Source organism: Aotus nancymaae, unplaced genomic scaffold (genome assembly GCF_030222135.1).
Source record: "Aotus nancymaae isolate 86718 unplaced genomic scaffold, 86718_ANA_hifiasm-v0.15.2.pri h1tg000008l, whole genome shotgun sequence".
Lineage (NCBI taxonomy): Eukaryota > Metazoa > Chordata > Mammalia > Primates > Aotidae > Aotus > Aotus nancymaae.
This window is the reverse complement of record NW_026988419.1, coordinates 19,122,561-19,135,634: the sequence shown is the minus strand read 5'-3', so window position 1 is coordinate 19,135,634 and position 13,074 is coordinate 19,122,561. Positions and strand designations below refer to the sequence as shown.

At 37.0% G+C, this 13,074-nt stretch overlaps 1 protein-coding gene across 2 annotated transcripts in view; it reads left to right on the top strand.

Annotated features, from left to right (window-relative positions):
* Positions 1-13,074, top strand: part of VWC2L (von Willebrand factor C domain containing 2 like) — a 175,041-nt gene that overhangs the window by 86,406 nt on the left and 75,561 nt on the right. The gene's annotated exons all lie outside the window — the stretch shown is intronic.

The window sequence follows — 13,074 nt, the reverse complement described above, 5'->3', positions numbered from 1 at the left end:
ATAATAATAATAATAATAAAGAGCAAATCCTGTATTTCAAAAGGTTGAATAAGTTGGTACTTACAAAAGTTCAGCTGGCTAAATTTAGAGCATTGGAAAAGATCTGATCCAAGAATAATCTTTGGCTGTAGGCGTGTAACATGTTTATTTGATAGTGTATTGGAAAGGAAAAAAATAAACATTTATTTTAAGCTCTTGCCCTTCCACATATAGTTCTTCAGTGATAGGTGAAAGAGTGCTGATAGCAGCGTTGGCTTCAAAACTATCGCTTCCCTTAAGTAGTCTGTTTCAATGTTGTTATGCCAGTTTAAAAAAGCTTTCTGTTTGTAAATGTCTATATTCAAACTATCCTCTCTTGCCTTTCTAAACTCAACTGTTTTCTTCTAGACTTCAGACAGTTTTTACAACCTCATCTCTGAGATATCTTCCTTCTTCACATGTGGTAGGTTCATAGGTACCCAAGTATTATACTCATTGCTGCAGTATGGAATTTTTCTTTGTTGATTTTGCCATTTATTCACTGACTTCTAATTCATTCAGCTCATACTTTGGCTCAGTATATAACCTGCTGTCCATTTCAAAACTCAAATTCCCAGCTGCTATTTCTGTAAATTCACTCTCTTTATCAGTGTTTCTCTAAATGTGCATCCAAAAACCTGGAGTGGTGACGAAAATGCCTGTTTCTGGGCCCCATCCCAGACCTAATGAATCAGAATCTCTGGAAGGGAGGCCTGGGGATTTGTATTCATAACAAACTTGTCCCACAAAGATTCTGCACTTTGAGAATCACTGCTCTCTGCTCAGCCCTCTTTCAATAATGATAGTAAGTTCACAACTTCTGTTAAAGCTGTAGTATATGTGTATTACTTAAAGTTGTGCTAGGTGCTATAATAAATAAAAAACCCAAATCTCTGTGGCCTGGTCAAACAGAAGTCGGGGGAGAAATGCTCTGCTCATCATGTGACTGACATGATGAATGTAATCATCACGTGACTGAACCTAACAGAGGCTCCCCTGCTTCAACATGTTTCCTGGGGTCACTCTGGAAATGAAAATCCAGCCAGTCCACAGTGGGAAAAAGGGTGGAAAATCACCTAGGAGATGTTTCTGGGCCTGGCCATTCATCACTCTGCTCACATTCACATGGCAAGAACTTGGGATGCCACTTAGATGTTTCAGAAGTGCTAGAAAATGTAGGTTCTGGGCAGCTGCTTCCTAACAACCACTTTACACGATGGACATGGAGAAGAACTCTGATGGATCCGTGGCATCTCTGTCACTATGCATCATCCAGAGGAAAAAGACACAAAGTGTGTGGTTTCACAGCGCTTTGTGGAGTATCAGAGGCCTATTGTTCAATGACCCCCATTTCCAGAACTTCCTACCCACAGAGAAAAGCCAAGATCTCTGAAGCCTTGTCTCTAGGCATGCTGGAATCCCCAATATTTCTTTTTCTGAGTATTTCTCCTTGGCTAACATAAAATACATGAAAATTTTATGACTTTGAAATGCCATATGAATACTGTAATACATAAAAAAAAGTAGGTGACTTTTTTGATATGTTCTATGTTCCTGATATTGAAAAATAAGTTATATATCTATAAGTATATTTATGTGTTTATATATTATACATACATATTTTATATGTGTACATATTATACATCTATATGTACATATTTTCATATGTGTATATATATTAAACATACATGTACTTATATATGTGTACATATACATATATATCTGCCACTGGATTTTATGTGTGTAAAAAAAACCATGAGCAGATATATTCATTTTATTATCATTTTATTATCAAATAATTCATTTTATTATCAAAAAGACATAGAGTATATCAGTCTAAGAAAAATTAGGTACTGCATGACCAAGTCAACATAGAGGGGATTTATGAATACCTTCATATGCCTTCTGAGGCTTATATCGTACCATTCTATTTCTTTCAGATAAAATTTAAGGGAAGAAATAGCAAAGTTTGAAAAACTGCCATCAAGTTTAGATACCACCAGTTACACTGAACACTTAAAACAGACATATTTCTTTAAAAGGCACAGGACTATTCAGAAGTTCAACAGTCTATCTGAAGTTCTCAACTTGTGATGAGTTATGAGACATTTTTTATTCATTCATTGATTCATTGATTCATTGGTAGTTTACTCAGAAAAATTTCAGAATCAAATGGGCATTAGCTTTGCATTTATTTATTTATTTGGTCATTTGACAAAATTTCACTGAGCCACTACAAAGTGTCAGGCACCTTTCTGAGCACTGAGGAGATAATACCGTACTAGCCAATCAGAAAGTAAAAAATGTCAAAAGTAGGGAGAATGAATTTATAGAGAATGATAGGGGTTATTATTATAGATAGGACAATTGGCAAAGGCCTTTCTGAGCTGTGGACCTTTGAGCAGAAACCCCAGTGAAGGAAGGGTACATGCCTTTTGAATATTCATGAGAAAATTGCATCAGGCAAAGGCAAGAACAAGTATTAGTGCTCTGATGGAAAGATGTATCTTACATGAAAAATCTCTGACATATACACACATAAGAAACCTCTACCACACAATTTTGGATACATATTTCACCTAAATGGCATCATCTATCTTAGGAATAGCATAAACTACATACTATTATTTTTCCGCTCTGATAAAATGGTAAGTTAGAAACTTTATTCAGCTAGTAATGGAAACATTTTAAAAAATAGGAGCTTCAGTAAAATAGTGTATTTTCTTTCCTTCATTTAGTTAAAGTCAAGGAGCAAATATCAGAAGCTGGTACAAGGGCTCTATGGTATCATCAAGGTCTGGCCTCCTACTTTCTTGCATTGCCATTCTTTGCACATGGATTTCATCTTCAAGATGACCTCATGGTCACTATATGGCCACTGCAACTCTAACCATTTCATCTGTATCCCCTTTTGTAGGACAAAAGGCAAATTAGGTCCTTCCCATCTGAATCTGTTCTCCAGCTCCCTACCCTTGCTGCCAGCTTCTGAAGACCTTTCCACAAGTCTCATCTAACAACTCATACTTACCTCTCCTTAGTCAGTTGGGTCATATGGCCCCTTCATCTGCAACAAAGGCTAGAAAATGTCTTTTTACCTGTATACAATGCTGTCCTTAACAAGATCAGAATTTTATTAATAAAGTTGAAGGAGAGAATCAACATCAGGTAGACGACTAAGCCCAGGTTTGATTATTAAGAGGTGCAAATAAATGACCAACCTCCAGTCTCTAACCAAATGATTTTGAAGGCCTACTGCTCTGTTAATTATTTGTCCTCGCTAGGTTATATAAGACCTTTCTCAGTGTCTTCATCACTCACTGTTGATGAAACTGTGACCCATTGGTCATAATTTCTAATCTCATCAGGTTGTAATCTCTAAGGAGGCCTATAAACAGAATCTGTCTTCCTTGAATTGAGAAATGAAATAACACAGTAGCAGACAGAAGCAAAGTATCATTTTAGTTACTTATAGAGACCAAAGTAGAGGCTGTAGCTTCAGGTTTATTAGCCAGTAGCCAATACTAAACTCTGACATCAAGCAGACTGCCCTATCGGCGATGCTAGAGTTTTTCTATAGAACAAGTATGCTTCCAAGTCGCAAACATGTTATTTTTTCACAAATTTAAACATCAGATAAGCCACTCCACCTGCCCCCTCAAAAGTATGGCACTAACTGTGACCACCACCTGGTAAAGAAACGTGTTCTCTCCAACTCTGGTAGTTGCCACAGGGAATCATGCCTCCCCACATCCATGCCCTATGTGTGCCTCCCCATTTCCATCTTAAATATGCTTTAACCACAATAGGCAGAACATAGTGGCTCACACCTGCAATCCCAGCACTTTGGGAGGCCAAGGCAGGTAGACTGCCTGAGGTCATTAGTTCAAGACCAGCCTGGCCAACATGGTGAAAACCCATCTCTACTAAAAATACAAAAATTAGCAAGGAGTGATGGTGGGCCCACGAGCAGTAGTAATCCCAGCTACTTGGGAGGCTGAGACAGGAGAATCACTTGAACCTGGAAGGCAGAGGTTGCAGTGAGCCGAGATCACGCCACTGCACTCCAGCCTGGGCAACAGAGCAATACTTCATCTCAAAAACAAACAAACAAAACAGAATGTGCCAGTCCTAGGCCTAGGCCTTAAAAAGGCTACTTGCTGCTACACATGCTGTCTTAGGATCTCTGAGCCACTATGTAAGAGTCCAGCTACCCTGCTGGAGAGGCCACAAGGAAAGGCTATTTACAGAGGGACCAGCCCTGAGATTACAAGGAAAGAGAAGTACAGCTGTCCAAGGTTGCAGCTAAGCCCAGCTCCCCACTGACTCACCTGCTGGCTGCAGTCACATGAGTGGCCACCAGTAAGATGAGTGGGATGCCCCAGCAAAGTCATCCCAGATGGCATGATTGTGATTAAATAAATGTCATTGTTTTAGATTACCATGTTTTGGGGTAGTTTGTTACAGATCAATAACCAAAACAATTAAACACTGCTGCTTTTCCTTATTCAATATTTTTCATTATTTTTTCTCCTTATCTAGTCTCAGCTTCAATGAGTATTACCACTGAACTTGAAATATTGGCATGTTCTCAATAAATATCAGCTATTATTATGTAAGGCACTTGGTTAGTGCAGAGTGTAACAGTAAGTGTAAATACAAAGCATAAAAGTGATAACTATTGGCTGGGCACAGTGCCAGCACTTTGGGTGGCCGAAGTGGGCAGATCACAAGGTCAGGAGTTCGAGACCAGCCTGACCAATATGATGAAACCCTGTGTCTTCTAAAAATACAAAAATTAGCTGGGCTTGGTGGCACATACCTGTAGCCCCAATACTCAGGAGGCTGAGGCAGAAGAATCACTTGAACTGGGGAAGCGGAGGTTGCAGTAAGCCAAGATAGCACCCTTGTACTGCAGCCTGGGTGACAGAGCGAGACTCCGTCTCAAAAAAAAAAAAAAAAAAAAAAAGGTGATAACCATTATTGAACACAGTTTGCTGCTAGTTGCCTTGTCGAAACTCTGAAATGAAACCTAGTCTTCTTTCCTAATGATGTAAAATTGTTATTTTTATGCTCTTCTATCGGTTGCAGTCTCTTCTATTTTGTGTAACACCAGGTCATTTTTCCTTGGTTGCTTATTCTTAGAAATTCTTGTGAAAGTCATTCCTGCTTCATACAATGAAATTCCTTAACTAGACTGTGTTTTTCTTCTTCCCTTTCTCATTCCTTCCATTTTCCTGCTTCCAGTAAAAAGCTTCCCCAGATGGCCGACACCAGGACCTAATATTTGATATTACCATAATCTCATATTTCATAAGCTTCTATTTGTATGTAGTTGTTGTGTGCATTTATTAGCATGCATCACCTAAACAAGATGGGAATGCTTAACAAAGCTGAGACCTAATATCTTCCCCATTTTTGCCTTTGCTAGTATTGAGAAGGCAGTTCAAAACGAGCTACCTTCATATTTAGGCAAATAGCACCAAACCCAAGAATAACCTGCAAATTATCTTCATGGAAAGCTGCATCCCTGGAACTCCAGCAGGAGTTCTGACCTGGATCTCTTCATGATATGTTATGGAAATAAAACATTTAGCATCCAAATCTTCAAAATATTAAGATTACCAGTTTTCTAAGTTGACAGGTCCTTGATTCATTTCGAGCTGACTTACTCAGGAGACAGGAGGCTAAGTGCCTAAAGCCCAAAATACTTTCAGAGGCCCATGAAAATGTTTTAATTTATTTTAATCAGAAAAAAATGTAAACTTAGGTTGAAGAAAATGTTTTAATATGTAATATTAATATATTCATCTTGATACCAAGGCCATAGTAAAATATAATTTTTGGTATTTTTTATTGAGGAGTAGACACAAAGGGAAAAGGGCTTAGAACTCATGAAAGTAATAATGTGGCCAAAGATTTATTAGGCTAACTGTTCTCAAAATTTAGAAAGCATTAAAATTTCCTGGGGTACTTTTTTATAATCTAAATTCTCAGCTATAATAGCAGTGATTCTGTTAAGTAGGGCTAGAATAAATCTCAGGAATCTGCATTTTTACTGAGAAACTTAGGTAATTCCACTACATACACAATTAGAGGAAAATTAAAAAAGTAAAACCAGAAATAAGGAAAAAAAAACAGAAATCATCAAAGTTTCTGCTTCCATGTAGCATAGTTGAGAGATGGGACAAATATGATACAAGTATGTTGCTTTTTTTTATATCACTTCTGTCCTAATCGATTTGTTCTCACCACATCATATAGCTAGCATTAAACTGTTGGCTCTATCAGCAGCAGCTTCCTGATATTCCCTTAAAATTCTTCCATCTGTGGACAGATTATTCTGCAGGGAAGGAGCACAATTTGTTGACTACAAGAAGACCACTTACATTTGTACAAAGGCTAAAACAAGCTGTATCAGGCTAGCCTTGAAAACAGCTGAGAGTCTAGTACATTATACAAATTGTCACTGGTTTGGGGCACAAATAGGGCCAGTTGGGTAGATGGCTAAAGTACTAAACAAAAATTAAAAGAATACAGATTTTAAAATAAAAAGATAGAAAGGTTCTTTACTCATCGTTTTGAATAGCTTTAGCTGCTTTCATTTCCCTAAGAGAAGGGTGAAATCAGAGTGTACCAGGTAAACAGAAAATGCAAGATAGTTTGGTTGGAATGACGGATGTTGAAACTAGCTTCCTGTAACCCATGTGCTTATTAAGATGAATCAAACTCCTGACATGGATGGGCTGCTGTCCATGTCTAAGTATTTAGAGTCTCCATCTGATTGCTCATTAGTTATAGAGGGCAAAATAATTTCTTTCTACGGCACGTGTCTGCCATTTTGGGGAGCCGAAATTTATTGAGAAGTTCAGCATATTTACCCAGCAAAAATCAGCTTCCAGCCAAGCTGGTTATACACAGGCCAGTAAATTATTCTTTAATTAAGATGAATTGAAAAACCACCAAAGGATTTGTTAGGGGGCAGGGCCTGAACAAAGCTGGAAATATACGTCCCAGTATCAATAGGGACGTCTTCCCTAGGAGCGACCAACACGTGGTCCGCAGCATGAACTGGCATTGTTGGTTATTCTCTCCAAGTCCTGGGAAGCACAAGCCAGTGCTTCATGATTGTAAAGTACTTCATAACATTTGTTATTTTATCTTCACAACAAGCCTGTTGGGCAGCCTGGAGATGTGATTCCCATTTTACCCAGGACGAAACAATCAGAGAGAGATCAAGTAATTCACCCAATGTTCCAGGATGAAAGAGGATAGACAGACAAGACCAATTTTGAGCTGTGAATTTCCAGCACATAGTTTAGCTCACTGCCTTGTTCGCCTAAAATCCCAAAATAAATTTGGCCTGAACACTTAAAGATATCATAATTAGTTAAATTGAAGATGTCTTGATAGACAGGAATGCTATTTCCTGTCCACCTCCATCCCCACGGACATGTTCTGTGTAACTTCTTTTCTCAAGGACAGTGTTGATTTCACTGGAAAGAACTGTGTTCTCATTTCCTATTTTGGCTACCGAAGTAGCCCCAGCCATATGCACAGTGGCCATCTGGAAAAATGCATTCCTAACTTTAGGGAGTATTGCATCAGTTCGCCCTGAAACTGTTTACCCACTGGCTCTGCTCTTCAATTTTAGAAGCAGTGTGATTTCTACTTGGGTTTACTTGAGATTCTGTCTAATAACCAAAACAAACAGTGGTACATAAACCTCCATGGAGAATCAGCATACAGATTTAAAGAATACTCCCCTGTGCTACTCTATAATTTGTTCTCTTTTTTGCAATTTTGGGTTTTTTAATCAAGAGTTGCTGAAATCAGCTTTTGTTCCATGTGTTCATGACTACAAGCCTTGTTTTGTTCCTTTTCTTGTTTTTTCTGATTAAGAAATACTCAAAGGTATAATCAGGCTCTTGCACAGTATTTAATTAGCTATAATTAAAAGACATCTACACAAAGCACAGTGTTTTCAAAGTCTTTTCTTCTGTTACATTGTTAATGAATTAAGAAATTAATTGGCATTGTTACCGTAGAAAAAATGACTGAGAAAATTTTAACTGTCTTATAAAATTATCCTTTATTGTAGGTTATGTTCTGGCCCTGTATTTAATTGAATGTCATTCCCAATCATTAAAAGAAAAAAAGCAAAACCTAAGAATGGTGGGAAGAGAAGGACAGATCAAATTATTAAAAAAATGTTCCTATAGATCCATGTTCCAGTAAGAGTGTTTAACATGATCCAGGCTCCAAACTAGTTCTTTAGTTTTTGGAGACTTTTTTAAATCTCCAAATTTCTTAGAAATGGTGGGGAAGGTAAGCACGGGGGCCAACGGGGTAGTATGGAGTGCTGGGAAGATGATTCTCTTGTTTCCATATCCAGTAATCTGGCTTTATTGCTTAATAATATGTATGAAAATATTATACATAGGATTAATTCTAACAACAATAACAACTTCTCAGGAAGGAGAGTTTAATGAAGAATTTGAAAGATATTATCTCATGTTTCTATCTTTAGTCTTTGAAAAGGCTGTTTCCTATAGACATATTTAAAATTTACCCTTCCACTTTAAAGATATATAGTGACCTTTATTTGGGTAAAAATGTAGAAATCAAACAAGTATATAGATGAAAGATTTATATTTCTAGCATGTGAAAAGTTTTTATAGATCTATAATACAAAAATACCAATGAAGGTGAGAAAGAGACCAACATACAGAATCACATATGAACAATACTAATGGCTAAGAAACACAAAACAGCTCAAAGGAATACAAATCAAAATGAGATTTATATGTCTCCTATACCCTTAATTCCTACATTATTATTAGGAATTTATTAAAATCTTAATACCCAATGTTTGAAGATACTATGGTTTCTGTTTGGGACTACAAATTGTATCTTTCTGCAGAGCAATTTATCTATACATATCAAAACCTTTAGAAATCATCACATGCTTTGACTCAATAATTTTACTTCTAGGAATTTTTTTCTAAAGCAATGTTCAAAAATGAAGGGAAGGCTTTATATAGTAGGTTATTTATCATGGAAAATGTTATAATAAATTTGGAATATCAAGAGTTAGAAGTAACATAAATGTTGAGTCAAGTTTAAAATATGTATTATTCATTTGGCTGACTACTATGGAGCTAATAAAAATATTTCTAAGGAACATGTTGATGAAATAAAGGCTTGTGATACAATGTTTTGTGAATAATGGAATATAAATTTTCCAAATTTTAAAAAGTCTCTGCCTAAGTATATAGAAAGAGTAGAAATACATTAAAATACTAATAGAGGTTATGTCTGGGTGATTAAAATGATGGGAAATTTTCTCTTCTAATATTTATTAATGTTCAATGGAGAAAATTATCTATTTATTTATTTAAAAATATAAAATTGTTCAGGCACAGTGGCTCACACCTGTAATCCCAGCACTTTGGGAGGCTGAGACAGGTGGATCATGAGGTCAGAAGTTTGAGACCAGTCAGGTCAACATGGTGAAACCCTGTCTCTACTAAAAATACAAAAATCAGCCAGGCATGGTGGTGCACACTTGTAATCCCCACTACTCAGGAGGGTGAGGCAGGAGAATCGCTTGAAACTGGAAGGCGGAGGTTGCAGTGAGCCAAGATCGCACCACTGTACTCCAGCCTAGGTGACAGAGCGAAACTCCATCTCAAAAGAAAAGTGATTTTGTAAAACAAGGTAAAGATCAACATGTTTCTCTGAAGCAACAAATACCAGCACATAAGCATATTTTTATAAAATATTTTTCAAATATGTGGACTTCTGCCACAATGAAATGTAACTGAAAATATTCAGAATATCTATTCTGTGTATCTAAAGACATTAATGATTCACTGTTCAAACCATAGCTATTTTAACATTGTTAAGGAATTCTCTAATAAGTTTAAGAAGAAAAATGATATTATTTATCCAATGTAATCAGATAGTTTAATTTCTAACTGAACTTTATCTGGAGTCCTTTATATGTATTAAACAATTCAGAAATCCACTAATGAATGACTTAGACAAAGTAATTGCATGTATAGAATGATCAAAGAAATCAAAGATCATAATCATCATTTTCACACATATTACTATATTTGACCCTCATATTTGTAAACAGGAATAACAGTCTCCTGACTAGAGATACAGAGAAAGTTGCTAGAGCAAAACTGATGGCACTGCCTAAGGTCTCCTGCCAAGTCAGTGAAGGAACCAGGATTTTGGCTTTGTACCTCTGATTTCTAATCTTGAACCAAAGTCCAGAGTTTGTGCCAATGTACCATGCTGGAACCTTAAAATAATTATCTCTTAATTAGTCATGTGATGTTATCACAAACATTTGCCCTTAAACTATAAATTATCTATAATAGTGAGTTTGATAGGCAACACATATTTCTATTGAACAGCCTTGGAGACAGTCATGAACTGAAAGTAAGCCCTGTTTTCAACTAGATGGCACATAGCCTGTTTCTCTTCTGGTGAATGCATTTCAAGGAATTTGCAGCTATTCACCACATTTTTCTTTAACGTAATTCAAGCAAAATCTTATTAGATACTATATTCACATTGTTTAAAAAGCCCATTAATGTAAGGGCTTAAGTTATCACTACTTTTGTGCACTTTTAAATAATATACTTAGATTTTTTTTTTTTTTTTTTTTTTTTTTTTTTTTGAGACTGTGTCACACTGTGTCTCCCAAGATGGAGTACAATGATGTGGTTTCAGTTCACTGCAACCTCTGCCTCCTGGGTTCAAGCAATTCTCCTGCCTCAGCCTCCCAAGTAGCTGAGTCTACAGGCACATGTTATCCCACCTGGCTAATTTTTGTATTTTTAGTAGAGACGGTATTTAATTATGTTGGCCAGGCTGGCCTTGAACTCCTGACCTCGTAATCCACCCACCTCAGCCTCCCAAAGTGCTGAGATTATGGGTACAAGCCACTGCACCTGGCCCTATTTCTAATTACAAAACTGTAGAAATTTTGGATTCCCCATTTGGTAAGATGAAGATGCCACTGTCTCTCCCCTTTTCATTCCACTTTTCCCTGTCTACTCCCAAACTGCCATTTCTACTTTTCATTGTCAAGGTTAATAACATTTAGTTTCCTGCCAAGCTTTGTTCATAGGATTCTAAATAACGGAACTATAAACAGATTATTGATATTTTTCACTAACAATCAAGTAGTTAACTACAATTACATTTCCCTTCCTATATAACGAGTGTGTATTTGTTTTATCCTAGAGTTTCCCATTTCCTTCTCCCCATATTTTCCTTTTTTCATAAAAATTCTTGACTTTTCTTCTAAGGCATCCATAGATTTGTAAAAGTATTATTTTAAATTCCAAGGGTTCCTTCAAGCTTTTTGTGTTTAGTTTGTATGTAATATCCTGTTCTTTTCTAATGAAGGTTTTGAGGGAATTTTTGTTTTGTTTTTATTTTTTTGTTTCTGTTTTGGTTTTGCAAATCTATTGGAGAATTTAATCTGAGTTTTACTGTGGAAGCTTGAGCCACTCCCTGAAAGAGTTCCATTTCTCAATGTTTTTTTTCTTTTTTTTCTTTTCCTTCTCTCCTCCTTCTTCCTTTCTTTTCTCCCTTCCTCCTTCCTGTCTTGCTTGCCTTACCTTGTCTTTCTCTTTCATTTTCTGGGCAGAGAAAACCACAGGATGCTTACCCCTCTCTGGAATCACTCTGAGGGGGGATTTCTCACTGAATTGCCAGAGTTCCCAGTGGGATTCTGCTTCAGATGCACACAGGCTTGAGCCTCATTCCCTTCCTAGTCTTGAAGCAGCAAAGGCCAGGAAACAAACCTCTCGAACACCAAACTGGGAAGGAAAGGGTGATTCATTCAGCAAGGAGCAGCAGCAGCAGTGGTGGCGTAGTTGCCTAACAGCTGAGCTCCTCAACAAAGAAAATCCTTGCCCTTTTAAAGGCTTCCAATTCTAGAAATTACATGTGAAAATGTCTTGATCCTTGAAATAGGAGTGGGGAACACGACTTAGGTGGGGGTTTCATCGTATTTAAGGAAAAGCTATGCCTTCCCGAAAGATTCCTCCATACCTTGCCTGCCATCTATAGGAGTGTGATTAAGGGTGGCAGGTCTGCCAGCCTTTACTTCTATTGAAATGCAGTGTAGAAGTCTAGGGGAAGAGCTCTTAGAAGCTTAAGACGATTAAGGGTCTCCTTCCCCAGTCTCACTTCACCACTTTCACATTGGCATTTCTAGAAATTACCTCCCATATAAACTGCTCACATCTAAACTGAGACTGAATTTTCCTAAAATGTGTATTACACCTTTGACTGTAGATTCATGTTTAAATATGAGGCAAGTGACAAAATGGTGATATACGGCTATTTTGTTGGGAGATTCCTACTTAATAAAATTTATATATTTTGCTCTTGAATCTATACTAGCTATTGTAACTCTACTTGCTATTCTAGTCTCTAGTTCCCAAGACACAGGCTATACACCTCCAAGACAGACTTTTTTTTCTATTCCTCTAAAGAAGAACTTTGTTACTTAAAAAAAAAAAAAAAAAGTGTTCGTTGATGATATTGCATTGCCTGGGAGGCTAAAGCCTTGACTCCTGGATATCGCAGATTTGGATGGAAGTGGGAGTGGAGGGTCAGAGGAGTAGAGGGAATGCCCCTGATTTGAATATAGTCATTCTCAGTATCTTCTTCCTCTGTCTCCTCTGGTCCTCCTGGTGTTTTTGAGAAGTGAATTTCTTCTGGGTCCTCCAGGGTATATTGACTCTCTGCTTGTTAACTACTTACTGCCGAATTTCAGCAATAACTTTCTCTACCCCAGTTTAAAGCTCAATTATTTTCTTTCTAACAGATAGCTGTTGACATTTTCTGCTGATGATAGCTTCCTTCCTATTCTCTTCATGATTGTGGATTTATATATATTTTAATCAATCTCTTTATTAACAATTTAAAGGATGGCCTTTTGAAGGAAACAAATTTGGTCAGAATGCCATATTAAAATGAAAGTTAGATGTTTTTGCAAGTAAAGGTATTGGCTAAATATACTTT